General features: G+C 42.6%; 1 protein-coding gene across 6 annotated transcripts in view; it reads right to left on the bottom strand.

The window, feature by feature from the left end:
- Positions 1 to 13,702, bottom strand: part of LOC129023849 (G antigen 10-like) — a 30,291-nt gene extending 16,589 nt beyond the window's left edge. For 2 of the 6 annotated variants that reach the window (XR_010125418.1, XR_010125419.1), the window contains exons 1-5: positions 11,919 to 13,698; positions 10,750 to 10,838; positions 10,174 to 10,297; positions 3,292 to 3,452; positions 1,243 to 1,375 (exon numbers count right to left, since the gene is read on the bottom strand). The gene's annotated coding sequence lies outside the window, so the exon portion shown is untranslated. Of the gene's footprint in view, positions 1 to 1,242; positions 1,376 to 3,291; positions 3,453 to 10,173; positions 10,298 to 10,749; positions 10,839 to 11,687; positions 11,744 to 11,918 lie in introns of those variants that run through there. The other 4 variants (XR_008496948.2, XR_010125417.1, XR_008496947.2 and 1 more) reach the window with 4 other exon arrangements.
- Positions 13,703 to 14,126: the final 424 nt, after the last annotated feature.

Below are 14,126 nucleotides of genomic sequence, written 5' to 3'. Positions count from 1 at the left end.
AAATCTCATCACTACAAAAAAAAAAAAGAAAAGAAAAGAAAAATTAGCTGGGAATGGTTACATGTACCTATAGTCACAGCTACTTAGAAGCCTCAGGTGGGAGGATCGCTTGAGCCGAGAAGGTCAAGGATGCAGTGAGCTCTGATAACACCACTGCACTCCAGCCTGGGTGATAGAATGAGACCCTGTCTCAATTTTTAAAAATAGAAGAGAAAAATGTACAAAGTTATCAAATCTAATTCACTACATTAACAGATGAATGGGAAAAAAATGCTGTTATAAACAAAATAGATGCACTGATGAAACTTAACATATATTGAAATGAATACTCTCAGCAAATTTAGAATAGAATGGAATGACTTACTCTGATAAAGTCCATCCACAAAAAAAGGACAGTAAATAGAATGGTGAAATGTTGAAATTTTTCGGTTTCTCATCAGGGATAAGACAAGGATGTCCACTGTCACCATTGTAACAGGTGGGTCTGCACAATGCCATAAAATCAGAAAAGGAAATGAAACTATTTACAATGGCAACAACAGGCCCAGCACAGTGGCCCAGACCAGTAATCCCAGCACTGTGGGAGGTGAGGCAGGTGCATCACTTGCACTCAGAAGTTCAAGAACAGCCCGGGAAACATGGCAAAACCCCGTCTCTACAAAAAATACAAAAGGAAAAAGAAAAAAAAATGGCAGAAACAAAATTGTTCTTATTCAACGATGGTATGATTCTGTATGTTGAAGACTGAAAACCGTCTAGAAGTAAACTTTTAGAATTCATAAGCATATTTCACAAGGCTGCTGGATAGAAAACCAATATATAAGAATTATGTCTCCGCCGGGCGCGGTGGCTGACGCCTGTAATCCCAACACTTTGAGAGGCCGAGGTGGGTGGATCACAAGGTCAGGAGTTCAAGAGCACCCTGGCCAAGATGGTGAAACCCCGTCTCTACTAAAAATACAAAACTTAGCTGGGTGGGTGGTGGGCTCCTATAATCCCAGCTACTCGGGAGGCTGAGGCAGAAATTGCTTGCATCCAGGAGGCGGGGGTTGCAGTGAGCAGAGATCACGCCACTGCACTCTAGCCTAAGCAACAGAGTGAGACTCCGTCTCAAAAGAGAAAAAAAGAAAGAAAGAAAAAAAAAGAATGATGTCTCTACATACCAGCTCAAACAGTTAGAATATAAAATTTCAAAGAATGATACATATTTCACAGCTTCAAAAAGCTAGAAATAAAACTCACAAAAGATGCGCAAGACTTCTTTGCAGAAGGCTGTAAAGCTTTATTGGGAGAATTTTAATGAACAAATTTCCAGCGTAGGAGCAGCCTGCATCATTTCAGCTTGTCTTCTTTTAACTCTGTGATAGCTTTTCACCTGTAACAGAAACAATAACAGCTGGGAACATTACTTAACAGCAGTTTATTTATATGATTCTAAAGGCACGTAAAGCATACTACAGTTTGGGTTTTATTAAATAGACAAAAAACAGAACCCTAAGGGTGATCCTGTGTCTTACATCCAATTAAACCTCTGTATACACTTTGAGGGTAGACCTCCAGAATTTAAAGGTAATTTCTTATCTATACATCAAGTACCTCCTTTAAATTCAGAAGCACTTATAATGAATGGTCAGCAATTTGGAAAACACATATGTAAAACATATTTCAGTTGATTACTCAGGAAGTACTAAAGTCATGATCTTTGAACTTCAAATCTTATCAACTCATGTCTCAAAATCTGAAACTTACATGTAACATTTGATATGGTTAGAGGTGATTATATCACTCCATCCACAGTCTTATTAGAAATAGTGGCTCATGCAGACTGACTGTGGGGCAGGGAGCATGCTTAGCACAAGCATCTTACTCACACCCATCCTGAGCTTCACTGACCTTCATGCCACAGAAAATAGAAACTAAACAATCTATCACCTTTTGATTATTCACTCACTCAAGGTTTCCTTTGTGAAAGATTTAAAAAGCAATTATTTATTAAGAGCCAGAGAATCCCAGCCTGGGCAACATAGTGAGACCTCATCTCTACAAAACTTATATTAAAAAAACAAACTTAATCAGGCACGGTGGCTTGTGCCTGTAGTTCCCGCTACACAAGAGGCTGAGGTGGGATAATCACTTGAGCCTGGGAGTCAGAGGTTGCAGTGAGCTGAAGTTGCACCACTGCACTCCTGCCTGGGTGACAGAGTGAGACTCTGTCTAAAAAAAAAAAACAGAAAAAAAACAAAACAAAACAAAAAAAACGACAGCAATATGGCCAAATAGTAATACTTCTGGTCTGCAGCTCCCAGCGAGATCAAGGCAGAAGGCGGGTGATTGCTGCATTTCCAGCTGAGGTACCCGGCTCATCTCACTGGGACTCGTTAGACAGTGGGTGCAGCCCATGGAAGGCAAGCCAAAGTAGGGTGGGGCACTGCCTTACTGGGGAAGCACTAGGGGTCGGGGAACTCCTTCCCCTAGCCAAGGGAAGTCATGAGGAACTGTGCTGTGAGGAATGGTGCATCCAGGCCCAGACACTATGCTTTTCCCATGGTCTTCTCAACCCACAGACCAGGAGATTTCCTCCTGTGCCTACGCCACCAGGGCCCTAGGTTTCAAGCACAAAACTGGGCGACCATTTGGGCAGATATGGAGCTTGCTGCAGGAGTTGTTTTTCATACCCCAGTGGTGCCTGGAATGCCAGCAAGACAGAACCGTTCACTCCCCTGGAAAGGGGGCTGAAGCCACGGAGCCATGTGGTCTAGCTGAGCAGGTCCCACCACCACGGAGCCCAGCAAACTAAGATCCACTGGCTTGAAATTCTTACTGCCAGCAAAGCAGTCTGAAGTTGACCTAGGATGCTCAAGCTTGGTGTGGGGAGGGGCGTCTGCTATTACTGAGGCTTGAGTAGGCAGTTTTCCCCTCACATTATGAACAAAGCCTCCGGGAAGTTCAAACTGGGCAGAGCCCACGGCCGCTTGGCAAACCCGCTGTAGCCAGACTGCCTCTCTAGATTCCTCCTCTCTGGGCAGGGCATCTCTGAAAGAAAGGCAGCAGCCCCACGCAGGGGCTTATAGATAAAACTCCCATCTCCCTGGGACAGAGCACCTGGGGGAAGGGGCGGCTGTGGGTACAGCTTCAGCAGACTTAAATGTTCCTGCCTGCAGGCTCTCAAGAGAGCAACGGATCTCCCAGCACAGCACTCAAGCTCTGCTAAGGGACAGACTGCCTCAAGTGGGTCCCTGACCCCCATGCCTCCTGACTGGGAGACACCTCCAAGCAGGGGTTGACACATACCTCATGTACGAGAGCTCCGGCTGGCATCTGACAGGTGCCCCTCTGAGACGAAGCTTCCCAGAGGAAGGAACAGGCAGCAATCTTTGCTGTTCTGCAGGCCTCTGCTGGTGATACCCAGGCAAACAGGGTCAGGAGTGGACCTCCAACAAACTCCAGCAGACCTGCAGCAGAGGGGCCTGACTGTTAGAAGGAAAACTAACAAACAGAAAGGAATAGTATGAACATCAACAAAAAGGACGTCTACATAAAATCCCCATCTGAAGGTCACCAACATCAAAGACCAAAGGTAGATAAATCCACAAAGATGAGGAAAACCCAGCACGAAAAGGCTGAAAATTCCAAAACCCAGAACGCATCTTCTCCTCCAAAGGATCACAACTCCTTGCCAGCAAGGAAATAAAACTGGACGGAGAATGAGTTTGACGAATTGTCAGAAGTAGGCTTCAGAAGGTGGGTAATAACAAACTCCTCCGAGCTAAAGAAGCATGCTCTTACCCAATGCAAGGAAACTAAGAGCCTTGAAAAAAGGTTAGAGAAATTGCTAACTAGAATAACTAATTTAGAGAAGAACATAAATGACCAGATAGAGCTGAAAAACACAGCACGAGAACTTCATGAAGTATACACAAGTATCAATAGCCAAATCGATCAAGCGGAAGAAAGGATATCAGAGACTGAAGATCAACTTAATGAAATAAAGCATGAAAACAAGATTAGAATAAAAAGGAACGAACAAAGCCTCCAAGAAATATGGGACTATGTGAAAAGACCAAACCTATATTTGACTGGTGTACCTGAAAGTGACGGGGAGAATGGAACCAAGTTGGATAACACCCTTCAGGATATTATCCAGGAGAACTTCCCCAACCTAGCAAGACAGGCCAAGATTCAAATTCAGGAAATACAGAGAACAGCACAAAGATACTTCTTGAGAAGAGCAACCCCAAGACACATAATCATCAGATTCACCAAGGTTGAAATGAAAGAAAAAATGTTAAGGGCAGCCAGAGAGAAAGGTCGGGTTACCCTCAAAGGGAAGCCCATCAGACTAACAGCTGATCTCTCCACAGAAACTCTACAAGCCAGAAGAGAGTGGGGGCCAATATTCAACATTCTTAAAGAAAAGAATTTTCAACCCAGAATTTCATATCCAGCCAAACTAAGCTTCATAAGTGAAGGAGAAATAAAATCCTTTACAGACAAGCAAATGCTGAGAGATTTTCTCGCCACCAGGCCTGCCTTACAAGAGCTCCTGAAGGAAGCACTAAATATGGAAAGGAGAAACCAGTACCAGCCACTGCAAAAACATACCAAATTGTAAAGACCATTGACACTATGAAGAAACTGCATGAACGAACGGGCAAAATAACCAGCTAGCATCATAATGACAGGATCAAATTCACACATAACAATATTAACCTTAAATGTAAATGGGCTAAATGCCCCAATTAAAAGACATAGACTGGCAAATTGGATAGAGTCAAGACCCATCGGTGGGCTATATTCAGGAGATCCATCTCACATGCAAAGACACACATAGGCTCAAAAATAAAGGGATGAAGGAATACTTACCAAGCAAATGGAAAGCAAAAAAAAAAAAAAAAAAAAAAAAAAAAAAAGCAGGGGTTGCAATCCTAGTCTCTGATAAAACAGACTTTAAACCAACATAGATCAAAAGAGACAAAGAAGGGCATTACATAATGGTAAAGGGATCAATGCAACAAGAAGAGGTAACTATCCTAAATATATATGCACCCAATACAGGAGCACCCAGATTCATAAAGCAAGTTCTTGGCCAGGCACGTTGGTTCACACCTGTAATCCCAGCACTTTGGGAGGCCGAGGCGGGCAGATCACAAGGTCAGGAGATCAAAACCATCCTGGCTAACACCGTGAAACCCTGCCTCTACTAAAAAATACAAAAAATTGGCCAGGTGCGGTGGCTCACGCCTGCAATCCCCGCACTTTGGGAGGCCGAGGCGGGCGGCCTCATGAGGTCCGGAGATCGAGACTGTCCTGGCTAACACGGTGAAACCCCATCTCTACTAAAAATACAAAAAAATTAGCCAGGCGTAGTGGCAGGTGCCTGTAGTCCCAGCTACTCAGGAGGCTGAGGCAGGAGAATGGCGTGAACCCGGGAGGCGGAGCTTGCAGTGAGCCAAGATCGCGCCACTGCACTCCAGCCTGGGTGACAGAGCAAGACTCTGTCTCAATAAATTAAATAAATAAATAAATAGAAATAAAGCAAGTTCTTAGAGACCTACAAAGAGACTTAGACTCCCACACAATAATAGTGGGAGACTTTAACACCTCACTGTCAATATTAGACAGATCAATGAGACAGAAAATTAACAAGGATATCCAGGACTTGAACTCAGCTCTGGACCAAGCAGGCCTAATAGACATCTACAGAACTCTCCACCCCACATCAACAGAATATACATTCTTCTCAGCGCCACATCTCACTTATTCTAAAATTGACCACATAATTTGAAGTAAAACACTCCTCAGCAAATGCGAAAGAACAGAAATCATAACAAACAGTCTCTCAGACAACAGTGCAATCAAATTAGAACTCAGAATTAAGAAACTCACTCAAAACCACACAACTACATGGAAACTGAACAACCTACTCCTGAATGACTACTAGGTAAATAATAAAATTAAGGCAGAAATAAAGTTATTTGAAACCAATGAGAACAAAGACACAATGTACCAGAATCTTTGGGACACAGCTAAAGCAGTGTTTAGAAGGAAATTTATAGCACTAAATGCCCACAGGAGAAAGCGGGAAAGATCTAAAATCAACACCCTAATATCACAATTAAAAGAACTAGGGAAGCAAGAGCAAACAAATTCAAAAGCTAGCAGAAGACAAGAAATAACTAAGATCAGAGCAGAACTAAAGGAGATAGAGAGGCGAAAAACCCTTCAAAAAATCAATGAATCCAGGAGCTGGTTTTTTTAAAAGATTAACAAAACAGATAGACTGCTAGCCAGATTAATAAAGAAGAAAAGAGAGAAGAATCAAATAGACACAATAAAAAATGATAAAAGGGATATCAGCACTGATCCCACAGAAATACAAACTACCATCAAAGAATACTATACACACGTCTACACAAATAAACTAGAAAATCTAGAAGAAATGGATAAATTCCTGGATACATACACCCTCCCAAGACTAAAGCAGGAAGCATTCGAATCCCTGAATAGACCAATAACAAGTTGTGAAATTGAGGCAGTAATTAATAACCTACCAACCAAAAGAAGCCCAGGACCAGACGGATTCACAGCCACATTCTACCAGAGTTACAAAAAGAAGCTGGTACCATTGCTTCTGAAACTATTCCAAACAATAGAAAAAGTGGGACTCCTCCCTAACTAATTTTATGAGGCCAGCATCATCCTGATACCAAAACCTGGCAGAGACACAACATAAAAAGAAAATTTGAGGCCAATATCCCTGATGAACATTGATGCAACAATCCCCAATAAAATACTGGCAAACCGAATCCAGCAGCACATCAAAAAGCTTATCCACTACGATCAAGTCAGCTTCATCCCTGGGCTGCAAGGATGGTTCAACATACACAAATCAATAAATGTAATCCATCACATAAACAGAACCAATGACAAAAAACCACATGATTATCTCAATAGATGCAGAAAAGGCCTTCAATAAAATTCAACAACACTTCATGTGAAAAACTCTCAATAAACTAGGTATTGATGGAACGTATCATGCAGATGACATGATTGCAATCATGCAGATGACATTATTGTATATTTAGAAAACCCCATCGTCTCAACCCGAAATCTCCTTAAGCTGATAAGCAACTTCAGCAGTCTCAGGATACAAAAATCAATGTGCAAAAATCACAAGCATTCCTATACACCAATAATAGACAAACAGAGAGCCAAGTCGTGAGTGAACCATTTACAATTGCTACAAAGAGAATAAAATCCCTAGGAATACAACTTACAAAGGATGTGAAGGACCTCTTCAAAGAGAACTACAAACCTTTCCTTGAGCAGTGGCTCAAGGAAATAAGAGGGGACACAAATGGAAAAACATTCCATGCTCATGCATAGGAAGAATCAATATCATGAAAATGGCCATACTGACCAAAGTAATTTATAGATGCAATGCTATGCCCATCAAGCTACCATTGAGTTTCTTCACAGAATTAGAAAAAACTACTTTAAATTTCATATGGAACCAAAAAAGAGCCCATATAGCCAAGACAATCCTAAGCAAAAAGAACAAAGCTGGAGGCATCATGCTACCTGACTTCAAACTATACTACAAGGCTACAGTAACCAAAACATCATGGTACTGGTACCAAAACAGATATATAGACCAATAGAACAGAACAGAGGCTTCAGAAATAACACCACGCATCTAAAACCATCTGATCTTTGACAAATCTGACAAAAACAAGCAATGGAGAAAGATGCCCTATTTAATAAATGGTGTTGGGAGAACTGGCTAGCCATATACAGAAAACTGAAACTGGACCCCTTCATTACACCTTATACAAAAATTAACTCAAGATGGATTATAGACTTAAATATAAGACCTAAAACCATAAAAACCTTACAAGAAAACCTAGGCAATACCATTCAGAACATAGGCATGGGCAAAGACTTCATGATTAAAACACCAAAAGCAATGGCAACAAAAGCCAAAATTGACAAATGGGATCTAATTAAACTAAAGAGCTTCTACGCAGCAAAAGAAACTATCATCAGAGTGAACAGGCAACCTCCAGAATGGGAGAAAATTTTTGCAATCTATCCATCTGACAAAGGGCTAATATCTAGAAACCACAAGGAACTTAAACAAATTTACAAGGAAAAAACAACCACATGAAAAAGTGGGTGAGGAATATAAACAGACACTTCTCAAAAGAAGACATTTATGCAGACAACAAACATGAAAAAAAGCTCATTATCACTGATCATTAGAGAAATGCAAATCAAAACCACAATGAGATACCATCTCACGTCAGTTAGAATGGCAATCATTAAAAAGTCAGGAAACAACAGATGCTGGAGAGGATGTAGAGAAATAGGAATGTTTTTACACTGTTGGTGGGAGTGTAAATTAGTTCAACCATTGTGGAAGACAGTGTGGCAATTCCTCAAGGATCTAGAACCCGAAACACCATTTGACCCAGCAATCCCATTACTGGGTATATACCCAAAGGATTATAAATCATTCTACTATAAAGACACATGCACACATATGTTTATTGCAACACTATTCACAATAGCAAAGACTTGGAACCAACACAAATGCCCATCAATGATAGACTGGATAAAGAAAATGTGGCATATATATACCATGGAATACTATGCAGCCATAAAAAGGATGACTTCATGTCCTTTGCAGGGACATGGATGAAGCTGGAAACCATCATTCTCAGCTGGAAACCTCAACTAACAGAGGAACAAAAAATCAAACATCACATGTTCTCACTCATAACTGGGAGTTGAACAATGAGAACACATGGACACATGGAGGGGACCATCACACACTAGGGCCTGTCGGGGGTAGGGGGCTAGGGGAGGGATAGCATTAGGAGAAATATCTAATGTAGATGACGAGTTGATGGGTACAGCAAACCACCATGACACTCATATACCTATGTAACAAACCTGCACGTTCTGCACATGTATCCCAGAACTTAAAATATAATTTTAAAAAAAAGCAAGAGAATTCAGAATTTGATAGAATCTAAGAATAGACATTCAGGTCTCTATGCAGAAAAACAAACATGAAACAGGGTGCCCATTCACTTTCTTAGTAGGAAAGAAAGCTCAATTCAGATGTTTTAAGATGACTCAGGCCAGGGTTTAGTGATTTATGATAAACAAACCATGCAAAGCAGAATCCTATGCATTCTATCCAACAGGATCAGAGTATGAAAAAAAAACAGAATGGAAAATGATTTTTAAAATCTGACTTAAACTCACTTTTTTTTTTTTTTTTTTTAGACGGAGTTCTGCTCTTGTTGCCCAGGCCAGAGTGCAATGGCGCAATCTCAACTCACGGCAACCTCTGCCTCCCAGGTTCAAGCGATTCTCCTGCCTCAGCCGCCTGAGTAGCTGAGAATACAGGCACATCCCACCACGCCCAGCTAATTTTTTGTATTTTTAGTAGAGACGGGGTTTCACCGTGTTAGCCAGGAAGGTCTCAATCTCCTGACCTCGTGATCCGCCCGCCTCGGCCTCTCCAAGTGCTGGGATTACAAGCGTGAGCCACCATGCCTGGCCTCTTTTCTGGTTTTTCTAGCCATAAAAGGATTTAATCACCTCTTAAAAGACACTTTAAAAATCATACTAAACCAGCTACCTGTATGGCAGTATCCTGATTTTTCCAGCTTTTATCAAACTTACCATATAAAAATATCAATCAAAGGAAATGATGGCCAACATTCAGTGACTCGGCTTTTGGAGTTGCTCCTACCCCTCTGTAATGGGTCTATTCTTGGGCCACTACTAGGCTACCTTACAGTAAAGTATTTGAGTTTTAAGCATTTTCAGCAAAATCAGTTACTTTTTTTACAGGAACATATGTGGTAGGAAGTCACAAACTTTGGAACAAAATATAAATTTTGTATTCACCAGTCAAGTGTTCTTGGATAAAACACAATCTCCGAGCCTCCATTCTCTCATTCATAAAGTGGAGAAATTTTATCATAGTGAGGGATTTCCCTAAGGTAAGCTGCAAACTATACCCTCTTCACTTTTCCAGTCAATTTTCAGGCATTCTTTCCATTGTTTTCTTTCCTCCTGTTCCTGGTATATGACAATGCATCACACACACACACACACACACACCCCAACAGACATTCTTCTTCCCTTTTCCTTCACCTTGAGCTGCAGATGCTCCCTCGTCCTCTCCCTCCTGAGCAGGTGCAGGATCCGGACTTTGATTTGCTGGTTCTCCTTCTTCAGGTTTTGGTGGTTCCCCTTCTTCATCACTGAACTGCTCGGACTAGGGAATATGTACGTATGTGCAAATTTAAAAAAAAAAGTTTTGTTAATACATATCAATTATATATACACAGAATACATAGATGTTTCTGATAATAACTAAGCCTAAAGACATTTCTCCAACTCTATTCTCTATGCTCAATAAGGTTACCCTACCCACAGAAAGGTTACTCTGAGTAAAGTTATCCACAAAGACTTTGGAAGCTATTACACTCTATGTTGGAATAGATGTGTACAATCTGTCATTAACAAGCATGAGAAGGAAGTCATGGGCAAAAGCTGGAGAACACAAGAGAAAAAAAATAATCCTGAATAAATGTTTCCTTCATGAGACACCATATTCATCTTTTATCAGCATGAAAGACCTTTATCAGTGTATCTATAGTAATGCAACAACACTATCAAAAAGATTAATTTCTGCTAATAGAAAACATCGAATGTTAAAGCACTCACCAGCATAGGCCCAATCACCTCAGGGGGTTCTGCATAGCTTCTTGGTCTAGACCGATAGGTTGATCTTCCTCGCCAACTCACATTTCACACTGAAAAAAGAAAACTGTGATTGCAAACATGCACTTGAGAGGATAGCTGTATTCGATCACTTCCATGGCTAAATGTTAACTTACCATTTTAATTTTGAAAATACTTTCAAAATAAGTCCCAGAGTTAAGCATATGTGTGTACGTTTCCTGAGTGCTTGCAAAGCCACTTATGGTGGCCACGCTGGCAGAGCAATCATCTTAAAGCGTGTGACAAAAGGCAGAGGACATTATTTTAAAATTTATTTTGGACAGGGGATCTCACTCTGTTGCTCGGGCTGCAGTGCAGCACCGTGATCACAGCTCACTGCAGCCTTGACCTCCCGCTCAAGCGATCCTCCCGCCTCAGCGTCCCGAGTAGCTGGAACTACAGGCACACGCCACTATGCCCCGCTGACAGAGGACATTTCTGATAAGGTTTAGTTTCACAAGTGGACTCCACATGAAAACACTAGTGAATCACAACTCCTGTGACTGCTGCTTTTGGCAACCTCCCACTTACTAGAGCCATTCACCCCCTTAAATCAAGTTTGGTTGAACCACACTGCCTCGCTCAGTCCTTCCCATTGTTTCTGGACCATCCATGGCGGAGGTGAGACCTTGCAATGCTTCTCACTCGGGCGCTCCTCACTCCACGCCACTAAGAGGTGCTCACCAGCCTGCAGCGTTCCCAGGTTCCAGGCCTCTTCTTTGCGGCCCACCTCGCCCCTGCCAGGGGCCCCATTCAGGACTCAGGAATGTGCCCTGTGTCAGGGGTTCCCGGCACCTCGGGACTTCCATCCCTCCAACAGCACCCCCAGTACTCACCCCATCTTCACCTGAGCCCCTGACAGCCCCCCCTCCACGGCCTACCTTACTCCCTGACCTGGCCCCTTCACGACCACGAAGCTGATGGTCTGCTCGCAGCCTATAAGGAGGAGGATGACCTTGAGGCCCTTCTCCCTCAGAGGCCACCAGGCCCTTCTCCCTCAAAGGCCATGGACCATCATGCCGCGGGACCCACTGGACCTGCCTGAAGCCCACTGGCTCCTCCTCTCCCTCACTCACACTTCAACTCTTGGGAGGACTGGCCTGTGGACCTACCAGATGAATCTCAGTAGAGGAAAAAGTGTTCAGACGGCAGAAACGTGATGGCACATCCTCACAGCTCCCTGGCGTTCTCCACGTGGGCTAAGGGGCAGACGGAAAGACGCCCAGTGAACATGCGCACTGAGACAGGTGCCCAAGGAGCATGCGTGGCTATGGGGGCGAAGAGGGCAGCAGTTCCCAATCCCACATCCGAAACCCCCGATTCCCATCCCCATTGAGGTTAATGGAATCCGACCTCCCTCGGCTGTTACCTATGCCTCTGGGACTCAAATACCTCAGATAGTGCTCCCTTCAAAACTCACTCCATCTTCAACTGAACCCCCTTCCCCTCCAGGGCTCTTTCTTGCCCTGGCCCCACCATGGTGATAAGGACCATAGTGGCTGCCTGTGAAGAGAGGTAGACCACCTGCTAAAACAGAAATACGAACTTACCCCATAGCATTTACACAAGATCAAGAGTCTCATAACCTGATATTCAAAATGTCCAGCATGTAAATTGAAATTACTCAGAATATGAAAAACCAGGAAAATAGGGGAACTCAAATGGGGAAAGACAACACCGACACCAATGTTAAGATAGAAATGTTGGGATTATCTGGCAAAGCCTTTAAAGATGCTATTTTAAAAATGCTTAAACAAGCAATTATGAACACTTTTGAAACAAGTAAAAACAGAAAGTCCTGGCACAAAAAAAGAATATTTAAAGAAGAAACAAATGGAAATTTTAGAAGCGGAAAATATAATAACCAAGGAAATAAATTCTCACTGAATGGATTCAATAGCAGAATGGAGGCAAGAAAAGAGATTGTGAACTCAAAGAGATAAATAGAAATCGTTCTATCTGGCCAAGGGCAGTGACTTATACCAGTAATTCTAGTACTTTTGCAGGCTGAAGTAAGAAGATAGATGGCTTGAGGCTAGGCATTTGAGACCAGCCTGGGCAACACAGTGAGACTCGTCTCTACAAAAATAAAAAAATTAAAAAATAAACAACAGCCCAGGTCCAGTGGCTCACGGCTGTAATCCCAACACTTTGGGAGGCCAAGGCGGATATATCACCTGAGGTCAGGAGTTCGAAACCAGCCTGGCCAACATGGTGAAACCCTGTCTCAACAAAAATTACAAAAATTTAGCCAGGCATGGTGGTGGGCACCTGTAATCCCAGCTACTCGGGTGAATGAGGCAGGAGAATTGCTTGAACCCTGGAGGCGGAGGTTGCAGTGAGCTGAGATCATGCCGCTATACTCCAGCCTGGGCGAAAGGAGCAAGACTCTGTCAAAAAAAAAAAAAAAAAAAAACCCTTAAAAATAGCTGAATGTGATGATACATGCCTGTAGTCCTAGCTACTGTGAATGCTGAGAAGGGAGGATCCCTTGAGCCCAGGAGTTCAAGGCTGCAGCGAGCTATGATTACACCACTACACTCCAACGTGGGCAACAGAGTGAAACTCTGTCTCTAAAACAAAACAAAAAGAAATTGTTCAATATGAACAAGTCAGAGAAAGAGACTGACAGAAAAATGAATACAACCTCAAGGACCTGTAAGAAAATACTAAAACATCTATCATTTGTAGCATCAGAATCGCAGGAGAAGTGAAAGTGTTACGTAACCAGGAGCCTAGGACAGCCAGAGTGACACCATTTTAAAATCAACTCCACCATGAAACTAGCAAGGCACATTCCTGGCCAGTCACAACACATGGTCCTAAGATATTTGTAGTTGAGAAAACAGACAAAAGATACCTACAAAGACATACTCCCACAGCAGTGGAAAGTCCAGGGTTCCCAACATCCATAACAATATATGCTTTCAAAATAATTATAGTTATGCTTTGATGTACTTACACACTAGAAAGTCAAGGACAGTTTTCTTTAAATCAATAGAATGACAAACTCGTCATGCTGTTAGCCCACCACACAAAGGTACAGATAATTTTAGCCTTTACATAGACAAGACCCCTATATAAGAAACACACTAGGCCAAGGCTCACGCCTGTAATCCTAGCACTTTGGAAGGCTGAGGTGGGCAGATCGCCTGAGCTCAGGAGTTCGAGACCAGCCTGGGCAACATGACAAAATCTCATCTCTACAAAAAAAAATAGAAAAATTAGTGGGGCATGGTGGCATGCACCTATAGTCCCAGCTACTCAGGAGGCTGAGGTGGGGGGATCACTTGAGCCCAGGAGGTCAAGGCTGCAGTGAG

The sequence above is a fragment of the Pongo pygmaeus genome, chromosome X (assembly GCF_028885625.2).
Source record: "Pongo pygmaeus isolate AG05252 chromosome X, NHGRI_mPonPyg2-v2.0_pri, whole genome shotgun sequence".
Classification (NCBI taxonomy): Eukaryota; Metazoa; Chordata; class Mammalia; order Primates; family Hominidae; genus Pongo; species Pongo pygmaeus.
The sequence above is the reverse complement of the archived record's forward strand: the minus strand, read 5'-3'. Positions and strand labels throughout refer to the sequence as shown.